General features: G+C 35.8%; 1 protein-coding gene across 2 annotated transcripts in view; it reads left to right on the plus strand.

The window, feature by feature from the left end:
- The window catches only part of Delta (neurogenic locus protein delta), a 430,997-nt gene that overhangs the window by 270,876 nt on the left and 146,462 nt on the right, over positions 1 to 13,659 (plus strand). For both annotated transcript variants that reach the window (XM_081759002.1, XM_081759001.1), the window contains exon 2: positions 7,883 to 7,940. The gene's annotated coding sequence lies outside the window, so the exon portion shown is untranslated. The remainder of the gene's footprint in view (positions 1 to 7,882; positions 7,941 to 13,659) is intronic.

Genomic DNA, 13,659 nt, shown 5'->3' on the forward strand with positions numbered 1-13,659 from the left:
TCGAAACCCGATTGAGCCACAACAGTGACAGAGCAAGGATGAACTTTCAGAACTGGTTATCAAACAGACCCGTTTCGATCATAAATTCATTATCTGTGTGGTGGAACTACGAGGGCCAATTCACTTCGAGCTCGTTCGTAACTGTCCTACCATCAATGCTTGTCTTCATACCGAACAGTTGGAACGGATGTATACTGCACTACATCAAAAGTACCCTGCATTTGTGAACCGAAAGCGCACTCTGTTGCAACAGTGTAACGCAAAACCACATTAGACTCGAAAAAAAAAATTCAGAAACTTGATGGCATCAAACTGATGCAATGTCCATCATATAGTTCCAACCTTGACCCATCGAATCCCTACCTGTTTTGGTTCATGGCACACTTTCTGAAATCACAATACTTCACCAAGCAGTAAGACGTAGAAACAACAGTGACTGACTTTTTTCTTTGCCTCTAGGAACAATATTTGATATCGACATAGAATCGAGAAACTAGTGGGAAAATGGCTGCGGACAGTCGAACACGAGGTATTTTAAATGTCAACCTACTTCCATTGTATTGTAAGAAATACAGATATGTTGTATACTAGAATATTGCAAGGGATGTGACTAATCCTTATATTATTATAAAAATTTGCTTTCGTATTAAAAAGATGTACGGTAATTCATCTATACCAAACTCTTTATGTCACTTTAATCTTGAAATATATTTATTTATATTGAAGTTCTATCCACATTATTTATTTGTACTTTCATTTTAAAATATATATATACTTATATCCAGGAAGACTGGTTAAAAATCCAGGAACAATTAAAAAATATTGTTTCTATTTTATCATGTTTGTGTCAGGACACTGAGGCCATATTTGTATCTTCCTTTTTCTAAATGTAAGAAAACGTGAGTTTTTAGAGAACATATTTGCTATTAAAAGAATCTTGATAATACTAAAAGGAATTTTATAATATTGCTTTCATTTGTTCTAGACTTTGGTGTGTACATAAGGTACAGTGTGGCACAGATTTATTATTATGGCAAAGGAATGTAAGTAGTGAAACTCATAGTGCGGTGTGGTACTTAACTCTCTCGGCACGACATCACACGAAAGACTGAGTACTCTCGTGACAATACTTGAAAGTTTGCAGCAGGAAATAGTTGAATGTAACATGCTCCTCATATTTTTCACTTTTCTTCTCTTTAAGTACATACTTCAAATTGTTTACGTTTGTTTAAGTTAATGTTTGTAATATACACCATCTAAAAGTATTAGGAAGTATTAATATTTTATACAATTAGCAATAATGTTATCTACATATCCAGGTACATTTTACATTCTTATTACGTTATACACAACGGACGAAATCTCGCGGGACAAAAACTTAGTTGGTTTAAAGCTCGTGTGACCAAAAGTTCACGAAGGAAAATAGGGTCTATAGCCTGCTATAATTCTACAGGTTAAAATTTAGCCGTCGAAGTGTCATCAGAACAACTACGAGGATCTGGCCAAGCGAGATTTTGCCTAGATGAGATTTTGGCTTGCAATGTTTTGGCCAGCTTTTATTTTGACCTACAAGGTTTCGGCCGCAAGATTTTTGTATCCAAAACACTTTGTACAATTACGGCCTAAAAGTACTTACTTTACAGTCTATTTGCGCAATATACTCAGTATGTATTGGAATGCTCATTTTCAGTGAAAAAATTTCCTATTTTAATTCCAGATCATGTTATCTTGTGATGAAGAACCTACGTTTACGACTGTGTCTTTTCTTGTAGTCGTCCTGTTTTCTTCTACATCCTTATTCCATCTATTCTTGCACACACTTATACTGGGTAATATTTAGTCTGCAAATAATAATAATAATAATAATAATAATAATAATAATAATAATAATAATAATAATAATAATAATAATAATAATAATAATAATAAATTAAAGATTTTATATCTCGGGAACTATATCCTGAGGGAGAAGTACAGTGGGAGAAAAAAAGGAGGGATGGAAAGTACTACAATTCGTAGAGGTATTAAAACAAGAAATTGTTTCTCCAAGACGAAGAGATTATCTGGAAACATGGAAACCTCTCAGTTTGCGGCAAATGATCTACCAATAATTACAGATTACCTATGTTAATGGTGGTGTAAAAGCCATTGGGTTCAAGGGCGCCCATCAGGGGGGGCAAGGTGGGGCCCTCGCTCCCCCCTAGAGGAAATTGTACTTCAGAATATCGAAAATCCAATAGAATTTTTACATTAGTTACAGCAAAATTTGAAACTAATTTTGAAACGCCGGTTATACTTGCCCCCCCTTCTCGGAAACCACAACATGGGCGCCCTTAATTTGGTTATGAAACAAATTTATAAAATATGAAATTTAATGAAATTACGATGAAAAAAACTGTCGAAATAACTAATACTATTTCCTCAAATCAGAACCATTGCTTCACCGACGTCTACAAATGATTTCTCTGTCTTGATATGTATTGACAACTTTTTGTATGTTCCTGAGATTTCCAGTTGTTTTAAATTACCAGATAAGTACCTAATCTCTTGAAGCAAGACACTTATTCGTTGCACTGATTATTATACAAACAGAAAAGTTTTTACTTCTTTAGATTTCTTGATATTGGATTAGAGTTTAACATCTCTTTCAGCACTGAGGCTACATAAGACGTGGATCTACAACTTAATTTAGAATTTGAACTACATGAGCTCCACCGGGAATCGAACCTATGTCTCCCACGCAAAAATTGCTTAATCACGCAAGAACTCTTTTAGGTATTTTGCTTTAGATGTTCCTCTAATGTTTACTCCATGATTGTAAAATAATCATAAACAATTTTACAACTGAAAAAAATACATGCCTAAAATTATTACTTTGTATGACTAGCGGACATTCTTTAAAATCGCATGGTCCCAGGTTCAATTCTAGTGGAGACACAACATTTTCTGCGTTGAACCACGCTTGGTAATTGGGAGATGTACTTGTATTAACGAATAGCAATCATCTGTCCAAACAAATCTAAAATAACAGCTCTACTCAACTAAAATAATCTGGCTATCGTCTTTCGTGATTGTAACACCAAGGAGGAGTAACTTTGGGTTAGTTCTTTAATAATAAGTATCTTGTCATACTTTGAATATTTATACGTATATATCGCTTACGAGACAAGAATTTTTTTTTTTTGTCTCGAAATGAGGACTAAAATTGAGTCGAGAAGTGCCTTTTCAAATTCAAGACAAGTCAAGACTATTCTCACTTGTAGGGTCTTGTGGGCAACACTAGTTCACCAAAGCCTTAGATTTCAAACACTGCTTTAGCGTTACATGATTAATAGTATAAACCCTTGATAAAAGTAATTCTATGAACACAATGAAGAGCATGTATCAACGCTTAAAGATACACAAGTCATTACAAGATATATCCCTATAATAAATATAGTTTAAATGTTGTTATATCACACTTTTTGTGGACCCCTCGTGACGCGAAAGGATTCTGTTAACTTCTAGATGTAACTAAGAAAATAAATCAGGACATATATTTTGTATGTATATAAATTATAAAAGGAGATAAGAAAAACTTTTTGAGACGAGACGAGAGACAGAATTCATCAAGAATACAAACGGCACCATACACTAATATTATTGTAGAATCCACTGTAATTTGATCTAGAAATACTAGAATAGAGAACTTCTGAAATAGTCTTTCTCAGCTGAAACTGATTCAGAAACCAGAGTTCTGTCAGAACACGAGCTTATATTGTATTTTACTACATTGTATTGTAACACTTGGTATACATAATACCAACTAATTGCTGTCAACAAAGCAAGACGGTAGTTTTTTTTTTCTTTTAAAAAAAAGTGTGCACCGCTATTTGTACTAATTTTGCTAATAGAGCTAGTAACATTTGAACTATTAAGCCTTGCGCGTCTTTGAAAAGTGCAGCTATAAGAATTTGCCATACTTTCTTACTAACTTGTGAATTGATTTGATTTCCTCCCTGACCGTTAGTCATGCGGTAACTTCTAGTTTAAAAAGAAAAGGGAAAAAATTAGAAGTAATAGAATTGATACCGTGATAATTACTCGAGTAATTGTGATCCTGTTTTGGAATGCGGTCTTGGACTTTCCTGCTTCAAGTATTACACACTTTGTTGATAGTTCCGCGTGGTCTCAACCTATGACGTGCATTTTTCTTTTTTTCAAAAAGCGTCTGCCTTCTTGCGAACATTTTTTGCATACTTAAAAAGCAAACCTTTTTTTTATATACCGTGTTCTAATACTATTAAGTTATGTTTGATAATTGTTGCAGATAGTAGCATAGCCTACTATTTGTTTTTTTTTTATGTCATATTCAAACGGATCAAACACCGCACGATAAATATGCCGGCTGTTTCAGGTAACATATCCAGTGCTTATAAATCAAAGACGGTTGGAGATGAAAGGATGAAATAAAAGATGAAATCGGAACAAATCAGAGAGCTCATTAAGTGGAGTGCTATGCTTAACCCACAGGGATCTTCATCATGGGACCTAGTAGCCCCGTGTAGCGTAGTCGTTAACGCTCTCGCCTTCGGTGCGAGCGGTCTCGGGTTCGATTCCCGGTGGGGCACTCAGTCAATAAAGTGTAAAAAGATTTTTCAGGCCAGTCATCCTAAATGAGGTTTTCCTCATTTATACCAGGCAAATGCTGGGATAGTACCTAACATAGGTCCTAGGCCGCTTTCTTCCTTTCGTTTCCCCCGGATAGTGTGCTCGCCGAGGGACGTCATCTCTCAAACGTGACGGGCGAACATGGTCATAGATAACAACAGTCCAGAAATATAATCATAAATCCTAAAATTCTATCATAGGGCCTAGGGGTCACTCGATTAGACATTTTAAATGGCAAGATGTGTTATTAATAAATCATTTAGAAATCATGGTGAAAGAGGATAACGTTTTTCGTGTGGGGTACAATGTAATTGAATTCGTACACAGTCAGATAAAATATTTAGTTAAATTCTGGTCATTTCATGAACGGTTCCCCACGTGAAACGCTGTTTTCTATTTAAATTGTTTGTTTACTCCATAATCTTTTGATCGAGCTATCAAATTATATACCGTACATAATTTTGCCATTTAAAATTTTAGGAGGCCTTTGGAGCTATATGATAGAGATTCTGTGTAGAGTAAAACTCTGATATTTTCCTATTTCACTTTCGGTTTCATCAGTTTATCTACAACCATTTGCTATTTATAAGCACTGAACGGTTTTATCAGAAACACCTGTATCAGAAACACCTGTAACTCTATATGTGAACTTATATATGTGAACTTGGAAACCTGGTTAGGTTTTCGGGCCTTGAGACTTTAAAATTATGAAGCTCTCACTATTCATCCAGAGAAAGTCAATGTTCATCCAATATTTTATTAGAAAACTATTTTGTGGTGGACAACCCTTTTCTCCTCATTTCCGTAATTCCTCCATCCATCTCATTATCACCGTCTCCCATAACCTCGTTACATAATCGTGGGATGTAAACTCAGAATAGAAAAAGAAAGAAAAAAAGCTGCTTGAATTAAGAAATTTATTTATTTATTTATTTATTTAATATACAACACAACAGGCTTAATGCCCAATTACAGTGTTGTGTACATACTATAAATGTTACATATATATATATATATATATATATATATATATATATATATATATATATATATATATATATATATATATATATATTTTTTTTTTTTTTTTAATTATTTCTACAGAAAATGTCTTGTTTCACATATGATCTAAACCTACTTTCTGAAAGACTAAATACATCCACTTTATCAAGCTTATTTACAATGTCATTATATAATGTACACAGCCTCGGCTTTCGCACAATAAAATGTCTCTGTATTCTCTACTCTGGTTTCGCAAGAGGGAATCCGCAGTGGTATTTTCGAGAACAACTCCATACAATCAATCTTACTATTTAATAACTCATATGAGAATAACAAGTCCAACATCCATCATCTTTTTTTTTTTTTTTTTTTCCTAGAGTTCGAAAATTGAAATTGTTTACTAGATCATTATATTGTGGTCTAGGAAGCCCGAAGTGCCATTAATGGTTGCTGATGTTTATGACATAGCATTGAAATAGCATGTGGTCTGGTTCACTCAGTCTTTTATATGCTGAACCGCATTCAATTGAAACATTATCTTAAATATTTTCAAATACCCTAAAATTTTTATTATAAAATCTGAAGAACACACTCTTGCATAATCCCTGTTTACCTATGAGACTTAGCCTCGTCCGGTCACTTCCGTTTCGAAAGCTTTGTGATTTTGGATCAAGAAAGCATGTGAAGATAGCGTGACACTTATCTATATTTGTATAAGTTCTACATGATAGAAAGAGGAGGGCCCTGAGTGGGTTAGTTCTACCATGTAGTTCGCACTTGGGAAGAACAGTGATTCCAGACTTATTCCCAGCAGCTACCTTAATTGATTTTCTACATTTCTCACCAGTCTTACCCACGTATACTGAAATAGTGCCTCAAATAATGCTTGGATTTTACTTGTGATTCGTAACTATGTCAATGAGTTAAAGCGTGGTATAATTAATTTCTCTTCTCGTTTTCCCCCGCCCATTGAGTATCTCTAGTGGACACTAAGCAAGTGTTTATTGGAAAGTGACCAGAATATATTTCTTCCCTGTTCCAAACCAGATTCGCCAGATAAGGTCGACATATACGTCTACCGAAATATTGAAGTTCTGGTTAACTGCAGCCATCTATCGAATATGAAAGACTAAAAACAACACAGTAATACAAATGCGGGATATTCGCACGGACTATTACAAAGCATTACTGTAAGAATTAACACTGTAAGTGGATAGCGAGCACGAGCTCCTAGTGAGAACCAGTGTAAGAAACCGCAAGCCTTGTTGAGGACAGCGAGAACAGGCTCGAGCGAGTACAGTATTGAGCCTGAGTTAGCGTGAGATTAGTGAGCATGAGATGCATTGAAGATAGCGAGCCTGGGCCCGAGTCAGCCTTGATTGCGAAATGGCCATCTTGGTTCAAGTACTCAATCGTGGCTAAGTGACTAACACGGGTATTTGTGTCCACTTGGTCCTCGGTAAATCTCTGACGAGGATGCTTGCCCCGAACAAAAGCCCAAGTAATAAGTCGGATCCCACTCTGCTTAATATTACCTCGGTATTAAAAGGACTCCAATTAATAAATCAAGTGACGTGTTTCAATCTCATTATTACTATTTGCAACCTAATAAATAAACTTACACAGCTGTGCGTTCACCATGTTTCTCTCCCCTCCGTTAACCAAATTTGAACTTGGAGACGCAGTGGTAGAATGATCACCTCTAGTGCAAAGACTTATATATTCAAAGTATATTTGATTTCAGAGCTTGCAAATTTCTGAACATCGCGTTCTTGGTGTTTTCCGGCATTTTCCTGTTTTTTCCACTTTCTCAATTCAAATTCAAATCTTTTGGTTTTACGTCCTACGATTACGTCGTGTAGGCTAAAGAAGACGGCTTCTATTTTCTCGTTCTATCCTAAAACTGTTTCACCACAAGTAACAGGTTTACTTCATTTCTTTGACATTTACTATGCATTTGTATGTTTAAGGTGGACATATTGTAATGAATTGCTTTCATTGCTTATCTAAATTAGTATATTACTAATATTCAGTTGATGTATTCTATGTATAAACCAACTGATAGAGTAATTAGAAATGAATGCGTCATTTTCTGTGTGAATTAATCGTATTGCAAGATTCTTGTTTGTAAAAATCTAAGAAATTTAATTGTTTTATTCTTGGATATATTACAGTATTTAGAAGCCACAAGATTTATTAGTTTTCACGTAAATCTTAATTTTCTTTTCAGATCACATTCAATGTCGTATGGCGTCGTCGGAACTGGTGTTATTAAGGACTGTTAAAAGGCAAGTATCTTCACAAATAATTAGGTAAAGTTATCTCCGGTGAATTGCTGTCATTTTTTTTCTTTATCTGCCTCTTTTAAAGGTTTTCTCTATCGCGTGTTCTCTGTTGTCGACATATACATATTCCTCTTTTAGCGTGCTGATTAGCAAAGTAAGTTTGAGTGGTCTCGTGGCTTTGAAAGCATAGAAAACAATGTTTTCATTTCTGTTTAATGTTATACAGTTTAAAAATAGAAGGGGACGGACTGATATAACACTGAGAAGAATATATATATATATATATATATATATATATATATAATTTTTTTTTCAGTTTTGACTCATCGAGGCTATAGACTATGAGATCTACTCCACGATCAGAACTTGAATCAGTGCAGTTGGCGGGTACGCAAACCTTAATTTAAGGTTGATGCTCACAATGTGGACCGCCGTTCCCCACCACTGAGATTATCCACGAGACAACATTTTCGGGACGAGACAGTTCTTCCAAGAGAAACAGACATACTTTCTAAGACGACACTCACTTTTACAACACTCTTTCGAGATGAAACAGCTTTAACTCTCTTATCGTAAGCAAATCTATCCACCACACTATCTTGTTTCCGAGAGAGCTAGGTTACAGGATCACCTCCCCCGGCTGGAAACATATACGGTATATATTAAAGTAATGTAATTTTTCACTATAGAAAGTGGACCAAAAGTAGCGTTACACTTAGTAGGTATGCACTGTACAGTATAATGATATGTGTTCATTACAATTAGATCTATATTGATCTATATTTGTTCAGTACTGTTTATGTACCTGATTGAACACTTCACTGATTGATCTTCTTTAGCATAATTTAATCGCATAATTGATCAAATTGACCTTCTTTAACATTGCAACCTGCTTCGAAGCTTTCCGTAACACTACGAACATAGTATGACTCAAATCTTATTTACATCACTTTCAATAAATGCTTCTGAGATGTACTTTTAAAAAAAAAAAATCATCCACCATGTGGAGGTATAACTCGTAAACCTTATTCTTTACATCATCTCCAAAGAAATAAATCAATTTGTGTTAGGTCAGATAAATGTGGTGGCCATTCGATGCTGTCCCTTCTCCGAACCAACCGTGTGGCAAGGTAGTTCCTTACTGCCAAATGATAATGAGAAAGTGCCCAATCTTGCTGAAAGGATAGTTCGGTGAAGTTAGCTCTGGTGCTGAGTTGTGGCACTAGCACGTCACGAAACCTGCCTAGGTAATTCGCCCCATTTACAGTTCTACCAAGAAAAATTGGTCCTGCAATGCCTTCGCTCTACAGTGAACCCCATATTGTGATGCCAGACTGGTTCAGTTGAGAAACGATGGTAACGTGAGGACTGTTATCAACCCAGTGCACGCAGATATCACGTGACCTGACAGTTTAAAGCAAACTTCATCTGATCAGATAATCTTATCCAGGAGGTCTGGTTCCAAATCGATTTGGTCACGCATCAGTTGGCAGAACTGCAGTCAGCGATCTTCTTCCAAAAGGCTTAGCTTAATAATATTTCTGAAACATAGATCAAGGATCTACTGGTTGTAGACTATTATTTGGAAGAAAATAGACCTAAAATGCGAAATCAATAATGAAACAAATTGTAAGGCTACTTTTGATCCACTTAGCACATGTTACTATGAAAAATTAGTCAATAATAGATCAGTTCATCTTTTATGAAATATGCACATTCATTGTTGGTGTTAGTTGGTTATCTCTGCACTGCAGGCTCCCGTTAGTCTCTTGTCTTGGAGTAGGATTTATCTATACTAATGAGTCCATCAACTTCAGTTTTCTTGCTTTCTCTAGTTTTCCTGCTATCTTCTTATCATGTCTCTGGTTATTCCTAAACAGTGTAGCCGGCTTGTTAAAAGTGTTGAAAATTAAAAAAAAAAATTCTTCCTCACTTTTCCGAACATATCATTTTATTTCATTTTTTTTCTTCGTTGCACTCCAGTAAGAAATTTAATAAAGCAGTAATGTGTTTCACTATTTGTAGAATCGCAATCGTATTTTATTACTGTATGTAATATTAGTTGAACTTACGACTTTGCACTTGTTAATCTCTTCATCGATATTATTGTATTTACAATTAGAAACCTAGAAACTTAGTGTCAAATTACAGCTTAAAAAAAAAAACTCACATACATCCCTTGCACTATACAACACGTACTAGTACAAAATTATTGTTAAAAATTTCACCATTATTGATAGATTGTCTGTCATTTCTTTTTTCTTCTTTAATGAATTGGATGGATTAATATACGGTAGATACTATATAGTATATATGTACTGTAATTGGTCGAGCTTGGTTGTGTCAAGTAATAAATACCTCGAGGTAAGTCATGAAACAAAGCAGAGGGGAAAAAATAGGTCTAGAAATGATAAGAAAGTCTTGCGTGTACGTATCGTGTAGTAGATATATCTATCTCCCCGAAAGAAAAAAAAGTAAAAGAAAGCAAAAAGAATACACCAGAGACCTTGCCAAGGGCGGGAACTTGTATGGTAACTTGCAGACGTTCGTTCTTCAGTAGCAATGTATGTAAAATAAAGCAAAGCAAGTAGTATATTTACGAAGAAAGACCTTGTATTGAACATAATAACAGTAAACGTTTTGTATAAATGGTAGATGCGAAAAAAGGGGTGAGGCGTCACACACTCTCTCACACATACACGTGATGGTGTGTATGCGTACATTTCCTTCCGCTTTTCTGAAGAAACGTTGATCTTCCCAGAAAATTGTCTTCAGGTACTTCTACCTGTTAGTTATTATACTGCTGTTTCCTCGTAGCTATTTAATGAAAATCATTCAAAGTATTAACCTAATTCCATGTTCTTGATCCAAGAAGACGACGATTATCTTAGAACTAATGACCTAATAGGATGATTACAGTAGGAATGATGGGTAAAGAAGCCAGATCAGGTATAGTACCCACATGGACTATAATAACGGCTACTAATGATGCATTGCGTTTAAGACCTAATGTGCTCCAAGGAGAACACGTATAACCGATTCGCGATCGATGATTGGTATAAAGCTACTATATAATTTGAGTTAAATCAATATCAATGCTCCAATTCGTGTTTCGCAACTTTATTATAAGTAATATGTGCGTCACCGTTAGGAATATGCGTGTCAACATCAGGAGAATACAACAGTAGATATTATCTGATACTTACTAGTGTATTTTTTTTTTACATGTACACTACATAAATAAATACACAAACTGTTTCAGCATAATAAAAAGTACCAAAATAACACAGCCACACACACTCTCTCTCTCTCTCTCTCTCTCTCTCTCTCTAAAAGTTCTGTGCAGTGGACCCCAGGAGAAGACCTTTAGATATAGAGGTTAGCTGCGAAGATACTGAATAAGCAGTCGCGGGCAGACAAGGGTTTGGGTGAGCCCTCCAGCTTGGGGGTTTGGGTGAGCCTAACAAACTCATCCTATAATAGAAAAAAAAAGGCACTTTTTCAGAAAAAATCACAGAAGCATCGGACCAAGACTGATAACTTGGCACGACATCAGCAAAAGAAAATGGATATGAGACTTGGAACATGGAATATTAGAATTCTTTATAGGGAGGCGCGTTAAAATCCGTAATGAATGAGTTGGAGAAATACAGGATGGACCTAGTAGGAGTTCAGGTTGGTTGCTATGATGGGGTATGCGGTGCAAACACGTAAGAACATCAGAGAAATTTCTCTCCGATTCTTTGAATCTAGGCATGGACAAAATGAGGGAGATTCAGTTCACAGTGCTATAAGTACATCTATTAAGCACTGTGGGAGTAATTTTGTACCCTCGCAACTTGAACCGATTGTTAAACTGGCAAGGAAAAAGAACCAATATACCGTTCATTGTATTGACAGAAGCGATGTATGAGATTAGATCTCTGTCCCAATGTCTTTGTATTCTGTCAGTTAGACGTGACGAAAATGGAGATCCAATCAATCGGACAGAAATGCGCGAAGTGAAAGTGAACAAAGACTATCCAAACTGCATTCAGTTTAAGACAAGTCATTTTGAGGACACTTACATAACTATTTCCCTGAAAAGAACGCAAATTGAATCCACCAGATAGAAGTTCCTACTTTGCATACTTGTCAAAAATTATCGCTCCAGAGAAGTACGAGGACTCGTTTTGATTGATTGATTTTTAACGTCCCTTTCAGCAGCGAGGCTATATGAGACGTGGACCTACTGATTAACGTGGAATCCGAACCACATGAGCTTCCGCCGGGAATCGAACCCGGGTCTCCCACGCCTACGAGGACTCGTTATCATTGTGTCCGGGCCCAACTCCAATCATTCGAAACCCTGAACATGTTCAATTTTACAGAAACTTACCACATTAGCCATCCTTCTCAAGTGCAATATCAAAGCATGCAATTTGCAAATTACTTTGCAAGATTTTATATTCTGGCAACGACAACTTGATAGCATTATTTTATGTTATGGTTAGTATGCTCTTAATATTGTGTTTCTTGTGTGTTCTCAGGAATTTCGTTTTACCCTCAAGAATCTCAGGAAGCATTTGTTAAATTATTTTGTGTAATAAACACAAGTTTTTCAATAAAAGTGCAATATATTCCGATTGTTCATCTATTAATGTAGTTCTCAGTATAAAAAATATGCGTCGTATCTTTCATACAAGAGAGGATTACCATCGTCACAAACTGTCGTATCTTTTTCCCGCCAAATTTTCCACAAGCTCTTACAGGCAAACTCCATAAAACTTTCTACACTGATTTCTTATGATTTAAGTTATAACTTGGTAAATTTTCTCTCCTTTCGGTAAAATAGATTTTGAGTTATGGCTGTTCAAAGTTGTGTGAAAACCTAAAAATCGCTCTCCTGAAAAGTTTAGAAAACTGAGATACGACAGTTTGTGACGCTGTCGACGTTATGTGCGTCCGAAATATACTGTATGCCTATACTTCAGTTAAAAACTGGACTTAGGTTAAGGTCAGGAGCGTCATTTCAGATTTTGCTTGGGGGGGGGGGCAAGACCCCTTGATATAAGTAAAATTTCGCGCTTTTCACTCATTTACTACTATTCTATCGATACAATCTATGTAAATCTTAAACTGAGGGGGGGCAATTGCCCCTCCCTGCCCCCCCCCTAAATGACGCCCCTGGTTAAGGTTTTTTACAAACGAAAATTCATATGAAATGTGGTTCAGAAATATGCCAAATATGGAACATAGAGCTTCTAGATTATGAAGCAAATACACTACCTACTTCTCTTGCATCACCCTATTGATGCATTTCTCCGTAATTGACTTGAAAAACTCACTATTAATGAAAAAACTTCCCTCTTTGAGGCCAAGGAGGAACTGTTGTGAAGGTCCTACTTGCTTGTTAAATCTGTTGTTTCCGTAATTTTGGCCAAAGTAAACTAAAAGGAAATACTTTCCGTTACAACACACAAACACCAGGCGTGTGATATATAATATGTCACATCAATTAAAGTTAACCTTGTTACTTGGTTACAAAATACACAAAAGGAGGATGTCACTTACGTTAGTTCACGTATCAAAGACAAAGCAATGTTTACTTTGACACTCGACCTTGCACTTGCATTTGTACCGGGAAGAGAAGTGGTATTGCACCTAAGTTAAGAATATTGTTAAACTATGTAGGTCACAGAGGCCATGATTTATATATCACTGACCATTATCAGTTGTAGTA

Source organism: Thermobia domestica, chromosome 5 (genome assembly GCF_964235325.1).
Source record: "Thermobia domestica chromosome 5, izTheDome1.hap1.1, whole genome shotgun sequence".
Lineage (NCBI taxonomy): Eukaryota > Metazoa > Arthropoda > Insecta > Zygentoma > Lepismatidae > Thermobia > Thermobia domestica.